We start from the raw sequence: 21,913 nt of genomic DNA on the forward strand, positions 1-21,913 counted from the left end.
AATCAAGTCCCTATCTGCGTATATGCAGCAAAATTCATTTTGACAAATGTACCAACGTATTTCAATGCAGAAAGGAAGGCCTGTGTAGCAAATGATGCCGGCACAACTATATATCCGTTTATAAAAAACTTAAGCTTGACCCATATCTAACATGAAGTTTGACAGGCATTGATGAATTCCAGACAAAATTTAAAAGCTAAAATTATAGGGGCACCTGGGTGGCTCAGTCGGTTGAGCATCCAACTCCGGCTCAGGTCATGATCTCCCAGTTCGTGGGTTCAAGCCCCACATTGGGCTCACTGCTGTCAGCGCAGAGCCCACGTTGGATCCTCTGTCCCCCTCCCTCTGCCCCTGCCCCGCTTGTGTTCCCTCTCTCCCTCGAAAAATAAACATTACGAAAAGCTGAAACTACAAAGCTTCTACAAGAAAATGGGGTAGATATCTTTGTGACCTGTGTAGGAAATATTTCTTAGAGAGATTACAGAAGTGTGAACACTAACAGGAAGGCAAAAAAAAAAAAAAAAAAAAAAAGCTAAACTAGACCGTCAAAATAAAAGATTTCTACTCTTCAAAAGACTGTTAAAAATTAAAAAGACAAATTAGAGTCTAGCAGAAATATTCACAGTATATATATATATATATATATATATATTCAAAGACTTGAACCCAAATTATATAAAGAATTTGTACATATCAAAAACAAAAGACAAGCAACCCAATTAAAAATTGTCAAAAAAATTTGTCAAAAGACTTAGGTAGATACCTCACAAATGAGGACACAAGCACTGCTAAAGAGACAAGAAAAGATGTCTTTTAACACCATTAGTTATCAGGGAAATGCAAATTAATACCAGAATAAGACACTGCCACACATCATTAGAGTGGTTTAAATTTACCCGACTTTCAACACCAAATGCTGGAGAAGACCGAGAGAGACTAGATATCTCACGCATCCTGGTGGGAATGCGCCACGGTACAACCAGTATGGAAAACTGGCTGTTTCTCCTAAAATTGAGTGTCCAGTTACCTTATGATCCACTAGTTCCGCCTGAAGATAATTTTCCAGCAGAAATGAAAACATATGCCCATACACATCTGTATCATAGTGTTTTTTGTAGCTTTATTCATAGTAGCCAGAAATTTGAACACCTCAAATGCCCATCAACAGAATGAGTAAACAAAGAGAAGTATATTCATGCAGTGGAATATTACTCAGCACTGTAAAGAAATGAACTATGGATGCACACATAGGGCTGAATATCAAAAACAATATGCCTAGCGAAGGAAGCCAGACATGGGTATGTTCTCTATGCTCCCACTGTTATAAAGTTCAAGGGCTGATCTGCGGGAATATAACCCAGCTCTGGGTGCAGGAGGGGAACACACTGTTGAGGGACACGAAGAAACTTTCTAGGGTGAAGGCAATGCTCTGCCTTGATTGGATGTTGGCTCCGTGGATATGTACATTTTTAAACACTCATCAGCGAGCGCACTTAAGATCCGTGCATTTTGCTACAAGTAATTATACCTCAATAAAAATATGTAAACTGCATACCCTAATTACACCACAACTGTTATGAATATTTTCATGGTTTATTAAGTGAGGCCTTCGTTCAAATATGCATTTTGATTGCATGATGAATATGAAACATGCTGATTACCAATTCATATTCCTTTGGAAACCTAGAGGCAGAAGTGAAAACTACCCTGTGTGACAGAAGACGGACTTCTCCAGCCTGCAGCATTTTCAGGTTTCAATCTCTTGTCTATTAACATGGCAACTGCTTTAATGACTTTATTCTCCTCACCATCATCAGACGGGGAAACTTCAGAAAATGCATAAATTATTCTAAGTCCGGCCAGGAAAATAATCCAAGACTTTAATCAATTTCCGTACATTTTATTCCTCTTGTTACAAAGGTTTCTTTACATGCATACTTAACTGCCATGCCCTCTGCCTACGAGGTGTGCTCTCCCCCCAGTGCAGGACCGTGCCCCCAGTACAGGGGACAGATGGCATTTTTGTTCATTCGGTTCTCTCTGCTGCTTTGATACACCATCTCATAAAAATATCAACACCACCGATGACACTAACTTCACACAATTCTTTTCAGGTTATGAAACACTGTGCACTCAAAGCAAACGTCTGGGAGGGGGATAATGGGAAAGGCATCATTGCCCCCCATTCTACAGAGAAAATAATTGAAGTTCACGACTGAAGCTCATTCACTGTTACATTAATGAATTTGGGTCACGCTTTATGTCTGTTGCCAACACGACTAAAATTTATCTCCTTTCCCAAAGCCTTTCTAAATTGAGCTTCCCTCACGTCTTGCAGAGCCTGCATGGTCCACATTCTCAGTATTCAGGTCAGCAAGGAGTTTCTGTACTTAAATCCTCCATCAACACAGGAATCCCGGCAGGAAGCAGGTGGGGAAGCCGGGTCAACCCACTCCGGAGCCACAGTGGATAACGCCAGGATGGTTCTGATGGGTCTTGCTTTTAGTCTGGTCCACGCGCCGTGTCCCCGGTGAGGTAGGTATGAGGCAAATTGAATGTCCTTCCTTCCCATGTTGAAACAAGCCACGTCTCCTATTGACTTAACAATTCAGCACTTATTGAATAAGGAGACACTGAACAGAAGACCTTTATTTGTTTCTGCACTGCATCTTTCTAAATATCGATTGCAAAGAGATTTCCTCCTCAGAGTAACTTTAGTGTCTAAATATTTCCAGAGGAGCCTAGTGAACACCTACATCACAAAAATCAAAAAATCACTCAGATGGAATGAGTTGTGATATAAACAACGTCACCTGTTTAGAGTCCAACTTTGGGTCCGGGAAAGACGTTTGGGGTCAGGCAGGAGGGTCCAGGTATGAAGGCTAACGATCCCACAGCCCCAGATCAATAACCTGGACGTGCGACAGCTCCAAACATCAACTTCCTCGTCTGCCAGATGAGGATGAGGATACCCTGTCCTCTCTAGAATCCGGAGAACCTCAGAGAATTGGAAAAGAAACAGAAACCACTTCTTGGATCTGTCAGAGAGTTACTTGACGTTATGTAAGAGTTTAGTTACACCTACGGTCGTCACTGCCAGGCTCTTGGCCGAGGTGTCTCTGCCTTCTTGGAGGTTGATGGTAGGCCTGGATCTCTTTGAAACTCATCACTTGGTCCACCCTCATCCTCTCAATACCAGAACCGTCACGTTACGAATTTGTTTAGAGAGCTGCTGGTGATCTTTGCTCTTTTAGGCGCTTTCATTTTATCTCGTCTTCTCGAATGGCCCCTTTGCAGGCGCGAGTGCCCATTCTGGCCCAAGTGGTGTGTGCAGTTGTGTGTGCGTAACTGGAAACCAGAAAACGTGTATGGCTTCCTTCCTAGGGAGGGGTATCGGTCGCAAGCAAAACCCGAATAGGAGGTGTCTTAGCCCACAGAGGTGAAGTCCAAGGGTCTGCCAGGAAGGGGCCCAGAGGCTCAGATGACATCACCAGGTTCACCTCAGTCTTACTCTCTTCCCTTCCTGCTCTGCTTTCTTTGGCGCTTGCTTCATTTCCAGAAGTGCTCAGCCTCTACCTTAATGATGTCGTTAAGGGTGGATGGATGCCTCCAGCTCCAGGCCTTCAGTCCACCTGTCCTCATCCACTTGCACCACTATAACAAAGTGCCACAGACGGGGTGGCTTATAAACAACAGAAATGTATTCCCCACAGTTCCGGAGGCTGGAAATCCAAGACTGGCCTGCCAGCATGGTCGGGTGGGGTTCCTCTTCCGGGATGCAGACCCTCCCTCATGTCCTCACATGGTGGAGGGGGCCGGCTGGCTCTCTGGAGCCACTTCCATAAGGGCCAAATCCCATTCCTGAAGGCCCCACTCTCATGACCTCATCGTCTCCCAAAGGCCCCACCTCTGAGTACCATTACACTGGGATTAGGATTTCAAGATAACAATTTTGAGGAGACACAAATATTCACTCCACTGCACTGTCTTATTAGCGGTCCAACAACAGAGGAAAGGGCACAAATAAAAGTGTGGCAATCAGCCTGAATGGTCTGCTGGGTGGGTCCCACACCATACCTGCACGAGGCATGGTGACCAGGGCCCATGCAAGGTGCCAGTTGTCTCAGGTCTGGGTCACATGGAGAGGAAGAGGAGACTGAGGTGGTCTCAAGAGAAACCAGGTGTTATCAACAGAAGAAGAACTCCCAGCACATAAAATCATGAAGGTCTGTTTCCCAGAGGCCAAGGTTCACTACTGTCCTTTTCGTGTGTAACTGCCAGGGTGACGTTGACATGCACTTGGCTCCATGCGTGCTCCCTCAGCAGCAACATGGCGGCTCCCTGCCCTCATCCCACGATTCTGCACCGGTCTCTTCTCTGTCTAAGGTAAGTCTGGGACGTGTCACCAAGAGACAATTCCATACAGGAATTTTTCCACAAGTCCCTTTCTTTGGCTATTTAATGAAAAGCGTATTTCCTCAACAAAGATAGTCAAGCAAACAATTTGTTTTCCAGACGTTGCGTGTTTTGACATTGACTGCTGTATTGGGTTCCCATGGCTGCTGTGACAAATTACCACACACTGGGTAGCTTAAGACAACACAAATACATTATCCTGCAGTTCCAGAGGTCAGAAGTGTGACACGGGTCTCATGGGATAACACCAATGCCTTGGCAGGCTGCACCCCTCGGAAGGCTCTGGATGAAAGTCCACTCCCTTATCTATTCCAGCTCTTAGAAACCACCTGTCTTTCCTGATTCGTGGCTCTTCCTCACCATCCTATCATCTTGAAATCTCCCCCTCTCACTTTGACAACATGGCCCCCTATTAAAAGACCTTGTGGCTACATTGGATCCACATACACCATTCAGGATAAAGTTCCCATCTCAATATGCTTACCTCAGCCATATCTGCTAAGTCCTTTTGCCAAGTAAGCTAACTTGATCACAGGTTATGGGACCAAGGACGTGGACATCTTTGAGAAACCATTTTTCTGCCTGTCACCACTGGCTCTGGATTCCCGGATTCCATGCATACACCTACTCTCCTATGACTATATCCTAGCAACACCTACATTATTCTTATTTTTCTTGAGGGCTACCTTCCAATTTTCATATCCTTTTTTCTCTTTGGGTCTTTGAAAACATAAGCTTAACTACCTTTCTTGGTTCTGACTCAAGTGAGGTCTCTAAAAGTTCCAGCATATTTGACCAAATAGGAATGAAAACAGAAAGTTTATTAAATCTGTTGAGACTTCCATCAAGTCTACGGTGCATGATAATTTGCTAAGCTAGAGGCTGACCACAGAAGCTATGTGTTACAAAGTAATTTAATCCCTTTTTTCCCTTCAAGCCAAACTACTCACTCAAGTTCATAGGAAGAATTTAGTCTGATTGTAAGTTGCTAGGAAGAAATAATAGAGAAACAGAAGATGTATGAGAGTCGCTACACCACTGGATGTGGTCCTTGTTAGTGCCTTCATTTTTGGTAGAATTCTTTTGTTGCCAAAATAAGGCATGCTTGTGGATCTGCAAGATTTATGAGGCACTGACTTTACCCTTGACTTTTTTTAGAAATTAAAAAAAAATTTTTTTTAATGTTTATTTATTATTGAGAGACACAGAGAGACAGAGCATGAGCAGAGGAAGGGCAGAGAGAGAGGGAGACACAGAATCAGAAGCCGGCTCCGGGCTCCGAGCTGTCAGCACAGAGCCCGACGCGGGGCTCGAACTCACAGACCACGGGATCATGACCTGGGCCGAAGTCGATGCTCAACCGACTGAGTCACCCAGGTGCCCCTTGACTTTGAAATGACAGGCTGAAGGTTTTTTTCATGCTTATTTTATTTCCCAATAACCACTACGGTGTCACATCTATCAAATGACGTCTCTTCACTCTTTTCTTTTCTTTTGCTCTTGGAAGCTTTTCTGGGAATCCATTTCAGGAAATCCGACTGGAAAGGATGCTTAGCCTTGATTTCTTACCTAGCACAATGTCTTTTCGACATTTACGGATTAAGTAAGAATGACATGTTTGCATTATTGAAACAAACACACAAACTACCCGCCCCCTACTGAGATAACGGACGCACAATGCTGTTTTCTCTTTATTTTATGTGGGAGACCTTCAAGTGTCTTAGACGACGCCAATGCTGGGACTTCTATAGATGCCAGGGTACGAAGAGGGTAGGAAGGGAAGAGAAAGACGGAGTGCCCCCCAAATGCCTACACGATGAGCTGGGTCCTCTGAGTGCACCTTCTTCCCTAGCAAAGCAGAAAGGCTACTGCCTGCCTCTTGTGTTGTACTGCAGTTACCACGAGGCAGAAGAGACTAGGCTTAACAGTAATTAATCAGTTGATGATTTGCTCGAGCCCCCATTAAGTGAGAGAATGGCTTGCTACAGTACAAACCTTATTTATTTATTTTTCATTTTTTTTTAACATTTATTTATTTTCAAGAGACAGAGAGACAGAGTGCAAGCAGGGGAGGGGCAAAGAGAGGGAGACGCAGAATCCGAAGCAGGCTCCAGGCTCCGAGCTGTCAGCCCAGAGCCCGACGCGGGGCTCGAACCCACGAACCGTGAGATCATGACCTGAGCTGAAGTCTCACGTTTAACCGACTGAGCCACCCAGATGCCCCTACAAACCTTATTTAAACAGTGACAGGGGAAGTGCAAAGCCTCCCCCAGTGTTGTCCTTATACTTGCCGGTCTTGCCGTGGTCTTATCTAACTGAAAGTATTTTCGTTAACTGAAGCACACAGAATCTTTGCCACAAATATGGGAAATATTAGGAGAGACGTAGGGGCACCCGGGTGGCCCCGTCAGTTGAGCGTCGACTTTGGCTCAGGTCATGATCTCACAGTTCATGAGTTCGAGCCCCGCGTCGGGCTCTGTGCTGACAGCTCGGAGCCTGGAGCCTGTTTTAGATTCCGTGTCTCCCTCTCTCTTTCTGCCCCTCTTTCGCCTGTGCTCTGTCTCTGTCTCTCAAAAATAAGTAAACATGAAAAATAATCCTTAAAAAAAGAGAAGTGAATACACTTAACCTTTACTGCTTCTTTTATTATGCACTGTCCCCAAACTGCTTCGTTAATAGGATCTACAAGCACAAAAGCAGCGTGTTCAAAGTTGCCTGGGCTAAAAGCAGGTAGAAGGCAAGAGCAAGGATTCTGTAGTGTTCCACAGACAAACTGTATGATTTAAGGAGGAATTTGAGGAGGAAGTGTGAAATTTGCTCTTTTTCTTTCTTTTTTTTTTTTTAGAGAAAATACCCAACAGATGCTTAGAGATATTAAAAACCCTTTTCAGTCGCACAGGGAACAGAGTCTCTGCAGAAAGGTTGAATATACACAGCGGTATTGTAACATGGGCAACTCCGTGGCCAGTGTCTCAGGACGCCGAGCTGTCTACAGGAGGCATCGCGTCCCACCGCTAACGGCGTGCACATTCTAGAATGCAGTAAAATGCAGTGTATGCTTATTCTGATGAAAATGGTTTAAGAAGCAATCGTTAACCTGGGGTGGCTCAACTAGCTAACACACATGGTAATGGATCAACAGTTGAAACGGGGGTTCTTACTTCTTCAAGTATGAGGTGAGTGGCCGCGCTCTGCCTCCAAGCCTCCTCTCTCACACGGTGGCTGGAGTGGTGCCTGGTCCCCCGACCTCTCCGTGTCATTCAGCAGCATCAAGTAATTCTCCCTCCCCGCAGATACCCTCGCATGACTTTTCAAACAAGTGACCATTCCTGGGCAGAGTCTTGGTCCCGGGAGCTCTCTTAGCTTCGGTTTCAATGATCTGGATAAATTCTTACGCTGAAGGATAATTTCTACATCCACAAAGTAATGTAGTCACATCTACAGCTGATAGCTCCCCACGGGTATTGGGAAATTTGTGAACGTTTTGGACGGCACAGTGACATTTTAGTAAACTGCTAAGAACCCAGGCTAAATCCCTTAACACTTATGTCTGAGTCGAAACGTTTCTATTTTAAAGGTTGCCCATATTTGTCATGATAACTCGTTTCCTATTTTCTATAAGGTGAACGAATTCCTATCTTAGCTTCATGATGAAATTTACACAGGAAACAAAGCCAGCACGATGAAAAACTTCATACATGAAATCTATGATACCAACATACGCAGCAAAATATCAGAGATCGTTGCGATATCTTTCCTAGAGTAACTCAAGGGCTTTTTCCCCATCATTCCTTATTAAGAAAAAAAAACAGATGACACAGAACATACACTGGACACTGTCTTATCTGAGCGGTACAATTCTGAGTCGTCTCCAATAAGTCTGTGCTCAGATTCTTTGGCAAGCAGCTCAGGATCCCTATTGGGGGTGAAACTCTCCATTAGACATATCCAGACATATCTCCATTAGACGTATCTGTTCACTTCCAAACTATTTTCTCTTTCCATTCCTTTCCCGTTTCTTGTTTGTTTGGGATTTTTTCTTCTTTTGGTATTAATGTCAACCATACATACCTTTAACCCTAAATCATACAATGTGGCAATGATAATTACAGAGTTGACTGCTTTTGCCAGAGATCAAATATGTCCCGAGAGATCTGACGATCATTTTCATATCCTGCCCCAGGGTGATTTAAATTTAGAAATGGAACTTTAACAGTGACTCCTAACTCATGCTCAAGAGCTTTAGCATTTAAATCTCCTGCATCTGAGATCTGAGCGAGAAAGGCAAGCACAGGGTGTATTACTTACCGCCTTTATTAGGCTGCTCGCCTGCCAAAAGGGTTTCCCACCAGGTTTTTTGGCTCGAAGTGACAAGCCTCCACTCCTGACGTGCACGTATTCATTAAACACATCTGACAACTATCCAATCTCTCTTTTGTGACTTGATTCACCTTCCGTTCTAATCAGACTGGTCTCTTATTCCACTAGGCATCCTTCAACTCTCCAAACTCCAGCCTCGGCTCATCTCCCGCTTCCAAAATCCATTTTGGACCCTTGTCAACTGCTCTGTGTTTGCCAACTCAAATCCTGCAGGTGCTTTTAAAGCCAGGCTGAACGTTCCGACTGTCTAAGCAGACTTCTGAAGCCAGGCTCCTTCAGAACCACCTTCGCCAAAAGCCACTCCTTCAACATTGGTGCCTATGCTTAACATATCCTTGTTCTTCTTTATTGTTGGGTGGGCCCCTTAATTTGCATCTGGCTTCTTTTATAAGAAGTTTCCAGAGGAGGATAATCTCATCTATTTCTTTTGAATTTCTCCCATTTGTATAAATCTTTGGTACACTGGGGAGTTCATTGCATTCTCATTGAATTGATTTTCATTACATAATGGATAACATTTTATTAACCTTTTTTTAAACTTTTTTACGTTTTATTTTTTATATTTGAGAGAGAGAGAGAGACAGAGTGGCAGCAGGGGAGGGACAGAGAGATGGAGACAGAATCTGAAGCGGGCTCCAGGCTCCGAGCTGTCAGCACAGAGCCCGACGCGGAACTTGAACTTGCGAACTATGAGGTCATGAGCTGAGCCGAAGTCGGATGCTTAACGGACTGAGCCACCCCCATTTTATTAACCTTTTACGACTCTCCCAAACATAAATCTCTAGTGACTTTTTAGTACTAATCTGAAAGTGAACAAAATAATAAAGATGATTTATAAAAAAATACAGTATTTAGGAAAACATGTAGTATTAGATACTAGATATATTCCTCTCTCTTTCACCGTTTCTACTCCAAGGAGAGAACCAATTCCTAGAAGGTAATACAACAATCCAAACGTGGTTACTCAGCAGTACTGATGAAAAGAAATGAATGTATTACATAGTAACATTTAACTACCATCAGGACAAAGAGGACTTTTCATTTGAAGCCCCTGGTGGCTTTATCATCATTTTGATCCAAACATCTACATATTGATAGTTCAAATCAAAGGGGATTTTACTGGATAAAATTTTTTGAAAATTAAATTAACATTTAATTTGTATGTTTAGACCTTTGTGCAGAAGAATTACAAACCTGTTTGAGAAAGTCTTAAAATAATTAATTTAAAAATAGTTTCATAAAACCATGCTTCTTAACTATCTGCGGGCCAAAGCCGAAATTTTTATTTCCCATTGATCACAGACGGATGCTTTTGTGAAATACAAAATCACGCTCACGGATGCCACGGTAATGTCAAATTGCTATAAAACTTTGCAAACACGTCCTCTCACGTCCCATTCTTATCTCATGGGTGGGGTGTGGATGCTTCGTGGATGCCAGCAATCTGTGGACCACACGTTGAATGGCAGAGCCACGGGCTTCACTTTAACAATAAAGAATGACGCCAGAAAAGGACCTGCCATGTTCTCTAACAAGTCAGACAAGAAGGAAAACTTTAAAAAATGGTATCAAGTACAAATATAACTTTAGTAAAGAAGCACTTGTAGATGAAGGTACAATAGTTGGGAATCTGTCGAAGACATAGTTACTTGGCAGGAATCAGTGCGGCAGATTCAATTCAGACCGAGCAGTATCACCAGTGCAAAACGATATGGCCAAGAAGTCCAGAAAAGTCTGCCAGCTTTTCCTGTGACGGGTTTTTGTTTTTTTAATTATTTTATTTTATTTTATTTTATTTTATTTTATTTTATTGCAGAAGAACAAATAAATAGTCAAGATGAAACGGACCACATGAGATAAAGGTCAGGTGTATGAATGCGTAAGTCTGTACATCCTTTGGAGGCTACTGGAGAATTTGGGCTCTTGTGACAGTCTTTCCTTTTTTCCTCTGCTTCTGCGTATATGCCCTGTGGCAGTGACTATAAACCACGAGATGAGATGATCACCAGTGGCCAGAGATGAGCTCATGTCAGGGCAGGTCTCCCTGAGTAGCCAACCTTGGAGCATGGCCAGAGCCCAGGGTCTGACCCTCAGCTTTGCAGGGGCAGAAATAGAGTTTTGCACATGTACTCAGGGTTGGAGAGTACCCATAACTACACAGCCTTCAGAAGGGATTGACATGTGGACCAGAAGCCTAGGCTACTGACTAAAGTGGGAACTGAAATGGCCAACAAACTTCCAGTTATGTTAGCAGGTGGGTGCACGCTCTCCCAGATAGAGACGGAGTAGGGGAAATGAAAAGAAACGGGAAGTTGTTTCATGAGCATGATGTTAGAACATCAGGAAATGGAACGCTATTCGGATGAAATTAATGTCCAGTGTCATCAACCCATAAACATTTGATGCATTAATCTCTGTCTTCCTCTCTCTGTCTTCTCTGCTCCCCCCATATGTATAGATACTCACACACACATATATATCTACACACTATATACGCCTACATTATATATCTACGTACATAATTCGTGTTTGCCTTTTAGGCTTTCGTTCCTTTGGAAATGCTGATAAGCTACAAGCTTCATTCACTTTTTGGAATCCCCAGGCTAATAACTCAAGGACATTAAATTGGTTATGTTTGTCTTTCACATTTAAAAATTTACTCAGATGGGGCGCCTGGGTGGCGCAGTCGGTTAAGCGTCCGACTTCAGCCAGGGCACGATCTCCCGGTCTGGGAGTTCGAGCCCCGCGTCAGGCTCTGGGCTGATGGCTCGGAGCCTGGAGCCTGTTTCCGATTCTGTGTCTCCCTCTCTCTCTGCCCCTCCCCCGTTCATGCTCTGTCTCTCTCTGTCCCAAAAATAAATAAACGTTGAAAAAAAAATTAAAAAAAAAAATAAAAAAAATAAAAAAAATAAAAATTTACTCAGAATTCTACTTTGACTTGAAATATATTCCATCATGTAAGGGAATTGCATGCTGAGATAATCTCTACACCATAGGTATTAATGTCACAAATTCAATTCTCAGGGGGCAATATTGTCCTGTTATTTGTAGCCTTTAGAAGTGTCAGTATATGTTGCACCAACAATTTTCTTTCTTCAAAGAAATTGTGTATCTGTGTGTGTGTGTGTGTGTGTGTGTGTGTGTATCTAGGTCCTTATATCTTATTATCATAAACATTATCATGATTTTCAGCACAACACTGCTTATCATCAGCTTGCTATCAGGTTGTGTGGTTCAGCTTGATTTTGAAAAAAGAAAAGAAAACTCCATTCCTCTGACATAAAATATGATTAACAAGTGCTCTGGTTAAGTTTCATATATGCACATAGTTACATATTAATTACATAGTTAATTACATAGTTAAGAAGACTTATACCCAAACTGCTAACCATTAATCTTAAGATAGTAGAAAATAATTTAAAAAAAATAGCAACAGAGCAAATTTATGACATTGATGTTGTGTACAGGTAGAATAAATTACATCTAACTTAGATTTTGTTACTCTAAAAATAATGTCGGAAAATTTATTTCTAACTATGGCAAATCATAAACTTGTAATTCATAGCTTATGATGGATGAGTTTTTACTCTCAGTAATTTATACCAAGGAATTTAGGAATTTTATCCATTTAGAATACAAATAGACACACAATGTATGTCTATTTGTATATATCCCTTACCTGAGTATACGCGTGTTTACATGTACGTCTGTATATATCTAGAGAGAGGTATGTATGTGTGTCTTTATTTTTTTTAATTTTTTTTTAATGTTTAGTTATTTTTGAGAGAGAGACAGAGTGTCAGAGGCGGAGAGGCAGAGAGAGAAGGAGTCACAGAATCTGAAGCAGGCTCCGGGCTCTGAGCTGTCAGCACAGAGCACAATGGGGGGCTCGAACTCACAGACTGTGAGACCATGACCCGAGCTGAACTCAGACACTTAACTGACTGAGCCACCCGGGTGCCCGTGTGTGTCTTTATTTTTAAACTCATATAGCAAGTGCTATTTGTGAGAAACTAAAAGTGCAGAGTTTGCTTATTCAAAAGTCCAAAACAAATAACAAAACCGTGTGGATTGTTTAAGCCCTAAAATAATTTTTAAAATTTTCTTTTCACAGATTGATGGAACAGAATATAGAACCCAGAAAGAGACACACGCACACATGCTCAACTGACTCTTTGGCAAAGTGCGTAAACAATTCAATGAAGGGAAAATGAGAGCTGGCCTTTCTGACCAATGTTGACAGAAAACTGAACAGGTGTGGGCAAAAATGGAACGTTCACTAAGTCTCACTCCTTATACCAAATTAACTCAAAATGAGTCATGGGCTTAAATGGAAACCCTGAAGCTATAAAACTTTAGGACAAAAACTGTAGGAGGAAAACTTTGGGATCTAGGCAAGTTCATAGACTCACTGCCAAAACACAATCTGTAAAAAGAAAAAGTGCCAAATTAGACTTTATCAAAATTAAAAACTTATTCTCTGAGAAAGACCGTATGAAGAGGGTGAAAAGACAAGCCACAGACGCAGAGAAAATACTTGCAAACCACATATCTCACAAAGGACTAGTACCCAGAATATATAAAGAACTCTCAAACTCAACAGTGAAAACAAATCACACAGTCCAAATAGAATATGGATAAGATAGTCGTATACCTCTGCCAAATGGGATATACAGAAGGCAGATGAGCACCTAGAAAGATGTTCGACATCATGAGCCCATCAGAAAAACCCAAATGAAAACAACACAGAGCTAACTAACACTACACAACTATTAGCACACCTGAAAGAAAATATAGAGCCAACATCAAACGTTGGCAAGAATGTAAATAAACTGGACCGCTCACACATTCCTTGTGGGGACGGAAAACAGTACAGCCATTCTGGAAAGCAGTGTAACAGCTTCTTATGAAACCAAACATGCCAATATAATAGAGCCCAGGGACTGCACCTGTGGGCATGTATTCCAAAGAAATGAAAATTTACATTCACATCAAAAACTACACGCAGATGTTCATCATGACTTTATTCGTAATGGCCCCAAACCGGAGCCAACCCAGCTGTCCCTCAATAGATAACTGCTAAACAAACTTTGGTACATCCATGCTATGGACCGCCCCTCAGCAACTGGAAGGAACAAACCACAGATATACCCAACAGCTTGGATGAATTTCCAAGGAATTTTATGGAGTGGAAAAAAACAAATAAAAGCTTACATACTCTGTGATTCCATTCACATACCATTTTTGAAATAATAAAAATTTAGAAATGCAGAGCATATTGGTGGTTGCCAAGGCTTAGGGACTGGGGTGGAAGGAAGGCTGAGGTGGGTTGGCAAAAAGGTGAGTGTGGTTTTTAAAGAGAAAGAGGACGCATCCAGAATTGTTCTGTATCTAGATTGTGGTGGTGGATATACAGGTGGTAAAATTGCATAGAGCTAAACACACACATAGACAAATAAGTAACACTGGGAAATCACAGTAAGACTGGCAGATCGTACTGATGTTAATATCCTGGTTGTGCTATTGCATTACAGTTTTCCAAGATGTTACCATGGTTAGGGGAGCTGGATGTTAAAGGGTAGGTAGGATGCTTTGAATGCACAATTGCCTCAACAAATGTTTCAACTAGAAAAAAAAAATCCACCTCTGTTTTTCATTGATTTCCTTGAGATGTGCCATTTTGGTTCGCCTTCCCACTAAAGTAGAAAAAAAAGGGTTGCCCTTGTTCAACGCTGGCCCTAAATCTTTGGTCAGTTGTACATGGGCTGTGGGTCACACATGAACTGTAACTGACCAATTTAACAAAGCCCAGCCTTCACGACATCATCTTCTCAAAGCTAACCCACCGTGTCAAGTGAATAGATGGGTTTACAGCTCTTCTAGATTCTTAAAATAGATGCCATGAAGGACCTCTTCTCTCTCACCTGAGGCCGTGTGCAAAGCTCTGAACGTCTCACCAGCCGGCGGTTTCTGTTGGAATGTCTGGTGGTGCCTTCTCGGTGTTAACACCAAGTTTCTTGAAAGGAGTATATGAGAGTTTGAATGTGTTTTCAAGGGCCCACAATGAGTGCCCAGACCCATTAACGTCACCCAGAATGAGTGTACTTTAGTACTTTTGTAACCACGATAAGTTCAAGGGTATTCTCGACACTTTTATGATAATGATAACAATAATCCTCGTCTCTGATCCCACACATCGAGGCTCAAAACATACAGGAAAGAATTTCATTCAATAATAAATACAACTGCAGAGTAAACCCGCCCCAAATAACACATTATTTAGTTACACGTAGTTCTTCCATTCCAAAACCCCCAAAACTCCCCTTTTCTCTTAACTCATAAACAAGAGAGAAGCAAAAAAAGTATTTCCCTGAGTAATTTTCTATTCTTCCCATTTAGAAGCAGCCACACGGTCGCCCACGGTGGTTCCTGCGGGGCTTTAAGGGTATCAATTAACTGAGCAACCAGGCAGAGTTTTCCTTGAGAATCGTTACATAACAATGAATGAACTGTCCTCACTAAGCAGCCTGAGGTTCGGTTAAAGGAGATGCCAACAGCTCCTAACTGATCACAGCCTCCAGTGCAATCAAAATTCAGAAAATCAGAATTAAGACAACCCCGCAATTCACTGCTCAGCCCTTCCTTTGCTCTGATGATCATCTGGAATCTTCCGTTCCCCCTCAGCTTGGCCCTACCCCAGCCCTTCTTTTCCTGAAATGCAGATGCCTCAGCTTTGATCCTAAAACTTGGAGGTGGGGCAAGGTGGGGGGGTGGGGGTGGGGGAGAAATTGTAAATATCTTTAGTGCCTTGCAATTACTTTGTGGAGTTCGCTCAGGCCTTCGGTTTCTCCGATGAACCTCCCAGCTGCATTCGCTGGGGCTGGTCCCCCGCAAGTGGCCGGCGTGAGCCCTCAACGACATTGTCATTCTAACATCACCAGAGCGCAACCGGACTAGAACAAAACTGCTTCCTAACTGCTGCCTCCTGACCCTGCTGGCCCTGAAATCTTATCTCTACAATCTCTGTGACGATGGCGGTGGACTTGGGTGCCCTCTGCTTCATTAAACAGAACGTGTGTACAGGAGGTTTGCAGGAAGATATTTAATAAATGAATGTCTATTTCCTCCTCCAACATAATTAGATATTCGGTTTCAATCTTAGGCCTTCTTTTTTTTTTAATATGAAGTTTGTTGTCAAATTGGTTTCCATACAACCCCCACTCCTCATCCCAACAAGTGCCCTCCTCAGTGCCCATCACCCACCCCGCCTCCCCATCAACCCTCAGTTTATTCTCAGTTTTTAAGAGTCTCTTATGGTTTGGCTCCCTCCCTCTCTAACTTTTTCCCCCCTTCCCTTCCCCCATGGCCTTCTGGTAAGTTTCTCAGGATCCACATAAGACTGAAAACATATGGTACCTGTCTTTCTCTGTCTGACTTCTTTCACTTAGCCTAACACTCTCCTGTTCCATCCACGTTGCTACCAAAGGCCAGATTTCATTCTTTCCCTTAGGCCTTCTTATGCCAGAAAGGAATAATGAAGCTTCCAACGTGATACAGCATCAGCCCAGAGAGCAAAGCGCCTGCCCACCCTCCAAGCTTCGGGAGGCAGCCCAGGGAGGGGTGAAATCTGACTCCCTGGTGGGGAAGGAGGTGGCTCTAAGGAACCCAGGTCCCCCCCCCCAAAAAAGAAAGCAGGTAGTGTTAGCTGCTTCTTGTCTAAAATTTTAAAAGGCAATGCAGGACTACAATTAAGGGTAAATCAGAATAGACGAGTCAATCACCGCACTGCTTCAGAAGAAAACCCAGCTAGACTCACATTCCCTTTACTCACTCCTTTCCCAGCTCCACGGGCTTCAGTGAGAAGACTCAACAGGCTCATAAGATGTGCAGAGAATTCTGATCGCACAGTAGGAGAAAGACGTTGAAACTTGGCTCCAGGGATGCAGGAGCTGCCCCAAACACGGCGGGGCTGCTGGAGGAAAGGTCTGTTTGGAATTCCAGAGGTCCTGGAGAGACTCAAAGGCTGTTAATGTGATGCAATTTAAAGAGAGGTAAGGTAAATGACACGCAAGAGGATTATGCAAAAGACCTGCTGCCGGAGGACGGGGCTCCAGCTGTGCAGGGAGGAGCCCTGTGGGACAGGGCTTCCTGGAGACCACAGGTCCCGGAGGCACACTCAGGACAGCAGGACAGCAACCCGGCATTTCTGCTTTGCTGTGGGGTAGGGGCCAAAGTTATCCGACTGCTCTGATCATCCCTGCCCTGCCCTGCCCTGCAAATGGGTAAGAAACCTACCACAGTAGGTTGACGGAGTATGCAAGTAAGAGTAACTGCATGAAACGCCCCGCATTGGTAGTGATCAATAAAGATTGACCCCCTTCCTTAGACATGTTTCCTTAGCATGTGCCTCCGTCGCCTAAACGAATGCTTCATTAACTCCTGCATCAAAGGCACTGGGAACACTTTGTATTTGAGGAAGAACTTTTAGTGTACGTTTTTTTTTAATTTTTTTTAATGTTTATTCATTTTTGAGAGACAGAGAGAGACAGAGCATGAGCGGGGGAGGGGGAGAGAGAGAGAGGGAGACACGGAACCTGAAACAGGATCCAGGCTCTCGGCCAGCACAGAGACTAACATGCGGCTTGAGCTCACGAACTGCGAGATCATGACCTGAGCCAGAGTCAGACGCTCAACCGACTGAGCCACCCAGCCGCCCCTAGTGTACGTTTTATATTCTTTTTTGGTAAATGGAAAAAGCACTCCTTAAGGATACCTAAGGATAGGTTTCCCTAAAGACTCTGCATTATGTAGTTAATTGAAGGGATGCACCAGCTAATCCTCCTCCCCCTCCTCCTCCCCCTCATTCTTCTTTTTCTTCTTCTTCTTCTCCTTCTCTTCCTCCTCCTCCTCCCCCTCCCCCTCCCCCTCCCCCTCCCCCTCATCCTTCTTCTTCTTCTTCTTCTTCTTTGTCTTTGGCTGCCCAGTTCTGGACTTTTGTGCTAAGAGCCCTCAATTTAATTACTCAGCACAGAGCTCAGAGAAGCTCTGTGGCCCCAGCCCTGGACAAGGTGCACTTTCCTGAGAAAGTAGGAATGGAGAAGTCTACGCCTCTCCTGTTCTCTTCTTTGGTCCATGCGGGCACAAGGGCTGGAGGCTTGAGCAGGTGGGTACGGATGAGCTGAAGAGACAACTTGGCTCTCCGTAGAGATTGACCCCGTTCATACCTCAATCCTCTCTCTTATGGAGAACACAGGGAAGAATGGGTGTATAAGAATAGGCATTTGGAAAAAAATTAATAATCTGAATAATAACAGTAGTTTCAACGCTTATTGACTCCTGAGTACCTGCCAGGCCCTGTTCTAACCACTTTAAATGTATTAACTCACCCCATCTGCCCAAGAACCCAATGGAGGTGCTGTTATCATCCTCGTTTTAGAGAGTAGGAAACATGCCCGGGGAGGGTCAGTGAATTGTCCAAGATCCCAGACCCAATGGTAAACATTTGGATCTGAGACAGACCAGCTCCTGAGTCTGGGACCCTGTCTGTTTGGTTTCATTGGTTGCCACCATATGGATCGTTTGTACGATTGTCTAGCTCAGAGGAAAGCCCTTTCTTAATCCCAAAGCTTACAATCTTTAAGCTTTATTTGCTCAGTGCTGGTGCAGGGCATGAAGTGACTACAGCAATCTCAGCAAAAAGCAATTATGACTTCATTTGAAATTCAAGTCACATTAAACGTCGTTTATTTTATCTTCAAGTGAAATAAACTTTCAGTTAGGTTTATGAGTCCTTATTTTTCGGCAGTGTATTCAGTGGCAAAGAAATCCCACTGAAGTTAGTCATGTTGTGCTACAAAGGAAAATCTATTATTTTCATTAATTGTCTCTTAGGCTGTAAAGCTTAACCACAGAGCATCCCACTGCCGCCTCCAGAGGGGCAGAAACAGAGGGGTGGGCTTCGGGTTAAAGCAGAGCTTTGGGCGCCCACTTAACTGTGACTTCAGGAGCACAGAGAAGCAGTAGGAAGGGTAATGAGGACGAAAATGAGATAGCACAGGTCATATCAGTAGCCGGTCATTACACGGCGCTCACTTCGTCCAAGCCCACTCTTTGGGCTAACATGTGATACCTCAACCAAACTGGCTTGCGGAAGAAGGTCTGACTCATACCCCCATCTTACCTTATCACCCTACAAAATTCTAAGAGTTACCCCCATTTTACTCAAGGGGAAACACTTACACAGATGGTCCCCAAACGTCAGACAGCTCGACGTAAGATTTTTCGACTTTACAATGGTGCGGAAGCAATAGCATCCAGTAGAAACCACTCCTCAAATTTGGGAATTTGGATTTTTTCCCCCCGGCCAGCGATACGCGGTCTGATCCTCTCTAGTGTGGCTGGGCAGCGGCCGTAGCTCCCGGTCGGCCACACAATTTTTGAGGGTCAACAACCATTCTGTCTGTCACTTTCGATAGATGACATGAGATCGTCAACACTCGGCTGTAAAATAGGCTTTGTGACGGGGCGCCTGGGTGGCGCAGTCGGTTAAACGTCCGACTTCAGCCAGGTCACCATCTCGCGGTCCGTGAGTTCAAGCCCCGCGTCGGGCTCTGGGCTGATGGCTCAGAGCCTGGAGCCTGTTTCCGATTCTGTGTCTCCTTCTCTCTCTGCCCCTCCCCCGTTCATGCTCTGTCTCTCTCTGTCCCAAAAAAAAATAAACGTTGAAAAAAAAAATAGGCTTTGTGTTAGAGGATGTCTGCGCCCAGCCTGCGGAGCCACAGTCAGACTGGTGCGTGTGGGTTTCTTTCCCTGTCCTCGGGGCAGGGGTCACTTTGGAGATCACTGCCAGGCTCGTGGCCTTGTTCTGGATGGGCTCCGGCCCACTGGAGAGGGCAGGTCTGCAGGAGAACACAGGGCAGGGTGTGCTGTTAGGGCGCTAGGGGGAGAGCGCTGGCCCTCTGCTGGCTCCTGCACGTGTCTGTGTTTCTCTGGGGGTGGCGGGAGGGAAGCGGCACCCTGCTCTTCTCTTCTTGGAGAAGTCTCCTGAAGATCCCTGTATCTCCAGCACTTGCTGTGAGATTAGTAAATAAATCTCCTTCCTGTACACCGCAGGCATTGTTCAAACCGCTTCGTCTATGTTGTATCTCAGATCAGCAGGCTGTTTGCTGTGCGTCTCTTTAAAGACGGGGACTCCGTTTCCTGTCGCCTTCCTGGGTCTCCCAGAGCTGAGCCTGTTGATTTTTGAAGCTCCAGGAGCTAAGCCCCACTAGAACTCACGAAGGTACGCCCTTCTTGTTTTCAAAGCCAAGTGTTATGGAGATTCGTCTTTCCTGTCCGGGTCCCCTGTGCCTGTGGTGCCTGGTGTGGGGGTCTGTTCCTCCCCCTTCCCATGCCAGCCACATCCCTCCCTCCTGAGGAATGTCCCCAGGGTCTCTTTAGCTCCTGATGGCGTCTCCACCCTTCCTACCTTCTTCGATGTGGCCTCTTCTCTACATTGAGCTGGGAGAGTCTGTTCTGCCAGGCTTTGGATCACGTTCTGGGTTACTTACACTGAGGTGGGTGTTAATCCAGTTGTAACCGTGGGACGAGGTGAGCCGAGGGTCCTCCTACTCTGCCATCGTCCCTGGAAGTCCATATTGAATGCATTTTGATTCATCAGAACATAACCCATCATAAGTCGAAGATCTGTATGGTCATATAGTTTTGGTCTGGGACTGGATGTCACCATTTACAAGGAGCATTACCACGGGCAAGCCAGGTCACGTCTCAGCCTCTACCTACGCCCTCCACACATGATAACACGGAAAGCCCCTGGGGTTGCACACGCACTGACAGATTTCAAAATAAAGCAAGCATTGCTGAGAGCCCTTCAAAATCTGGAGGATATTGAGGTCGCAGGGCCTCGGCACTTCTGTTTCAATTCTCAGAACACCAGGAACTTTTGACTATGGTCAGTTGCAACTTGTCTGTTGCAACTCTATCACCTCCTGGAACAAATCCTTCTACTTAGGACTGAAACAGAGATAATGTAACACCTGGTAGCTAAATAGCCCGTGGTGTGTTAGTGAGTTTAGCTGCGTTAGCACCCATTACAATTCTTCCAAAAGAACTTCTGCGACCTTGTGGTTTTCGCCTTTATAAGCCTGCCCCCCGCCCCCCACCACTAGGATCCCGATTCACAATTCAGCGCATACTTTAGATTTTGGTAGATTCTGTGTCTCCCAATTGCAATCCCTAGGGCCCCAGACAAGCACTTTTGGTTACTTTACAACCTAGTTGTCTTCTTGACGGTTGCACGAAACAATGCAGTTCTGGGCAGAAGGTGGTCAATAAATGGGAGGCGCTGTTGTCATCTGAAATCCCCCCAAAATGATTCGGCTAAATGTTATTTAGACTTTACCCCACACTTGCTTTTTCCTCTGAACGGAAGCCAGAAATGATCCTAGTTTCCTAGGGCTGTTCTACCAAAGGATCACCAAGTGGGTGGCTTATAGTAAAAATGTATTCGCTTCTAGTTCTGGGAGCAGGAAGTCCAAAGTCTGGGTGTTAACAGAGTCATGCTGTCTCTGAAGGCTCTAGGGACATTCCATTCCACACCTCTCTCCAGGCTCTGCTCTGCCAACAAACCCTGGATTCCTTGGCTTGTAGCCACATGCTCCAGTCTCTGCCCCCACTTCTCCCCTGTGCGACTGTCTCTCCAATACCTCTTCTAAGGACCCCAGTCATATTGGGTTCGAGCCACTCTAATGGCCTCATCTGGATTTGATTACATCCGCAAAGACCCTATTCCCCCAAACGGTCACATTCGCAGGTACTGGCACTGAGTCTTGAGCGTATCCTTTTGAGGGACACGATTCAACCACTAATAGGTACCCCGAATGTTTGGCTTACAGACCTGTCACCGCTGAGGTAGGGGATATAAATCTACAAACAAAATAAACTATTTCCTATTAGCTCTGTGAAATGAAAATACTATTTTCTCGTGACTCTTTCTCCCAGTTCTGGCTGAGTTTATTTTTTTCTAATTCCAATGCATTCTTATCAAGAGCTGCAAAATTATAACCTAATTTTTTTTGAAACCTCAACACCACCTTGAGAAAAGAAAACAGTATTTAGT

The 21,913-nt window shown here is 44.2% G+C and overlaps 1 long non-coding RNA gene across 1 annotated transcript in view; it reads right to left on the bottom strand.

Moving 5' to 3' along the window:
- LOC123380526 overlaps positions 1-17,385 on the bottom strand; it is a 29,664-nt gene extending 12,279 nt beyond the window's left edge. The window contains exon 1 of the long non-coding RNA XR_006586423.1: positions 16,613-17,385. This is a non-coding gene — a long non-coding RNA (uncharacterized LOC123380526). The remainder of the gene's footprint in view (positions 1-16,612) is intronic.
- Between the last annotated feature and the right edge of the window lie 4,528 nt (positions 17,386-21,913).

This window comes from Felis catus, chromosome A1, assembly GCF_018350175.1.
Source record: "Felis catus isolate Fca126 chromosome A1, F.catus_Fca126_mat1.0, whole genome shotgun sequence".
Classification (NCBI taxonomy): domain Eukaryota; kingdom Metazoa; phylum Chordata; class Mammalia; order Carnivora; family Felidae; genus Felis; species Felis catus.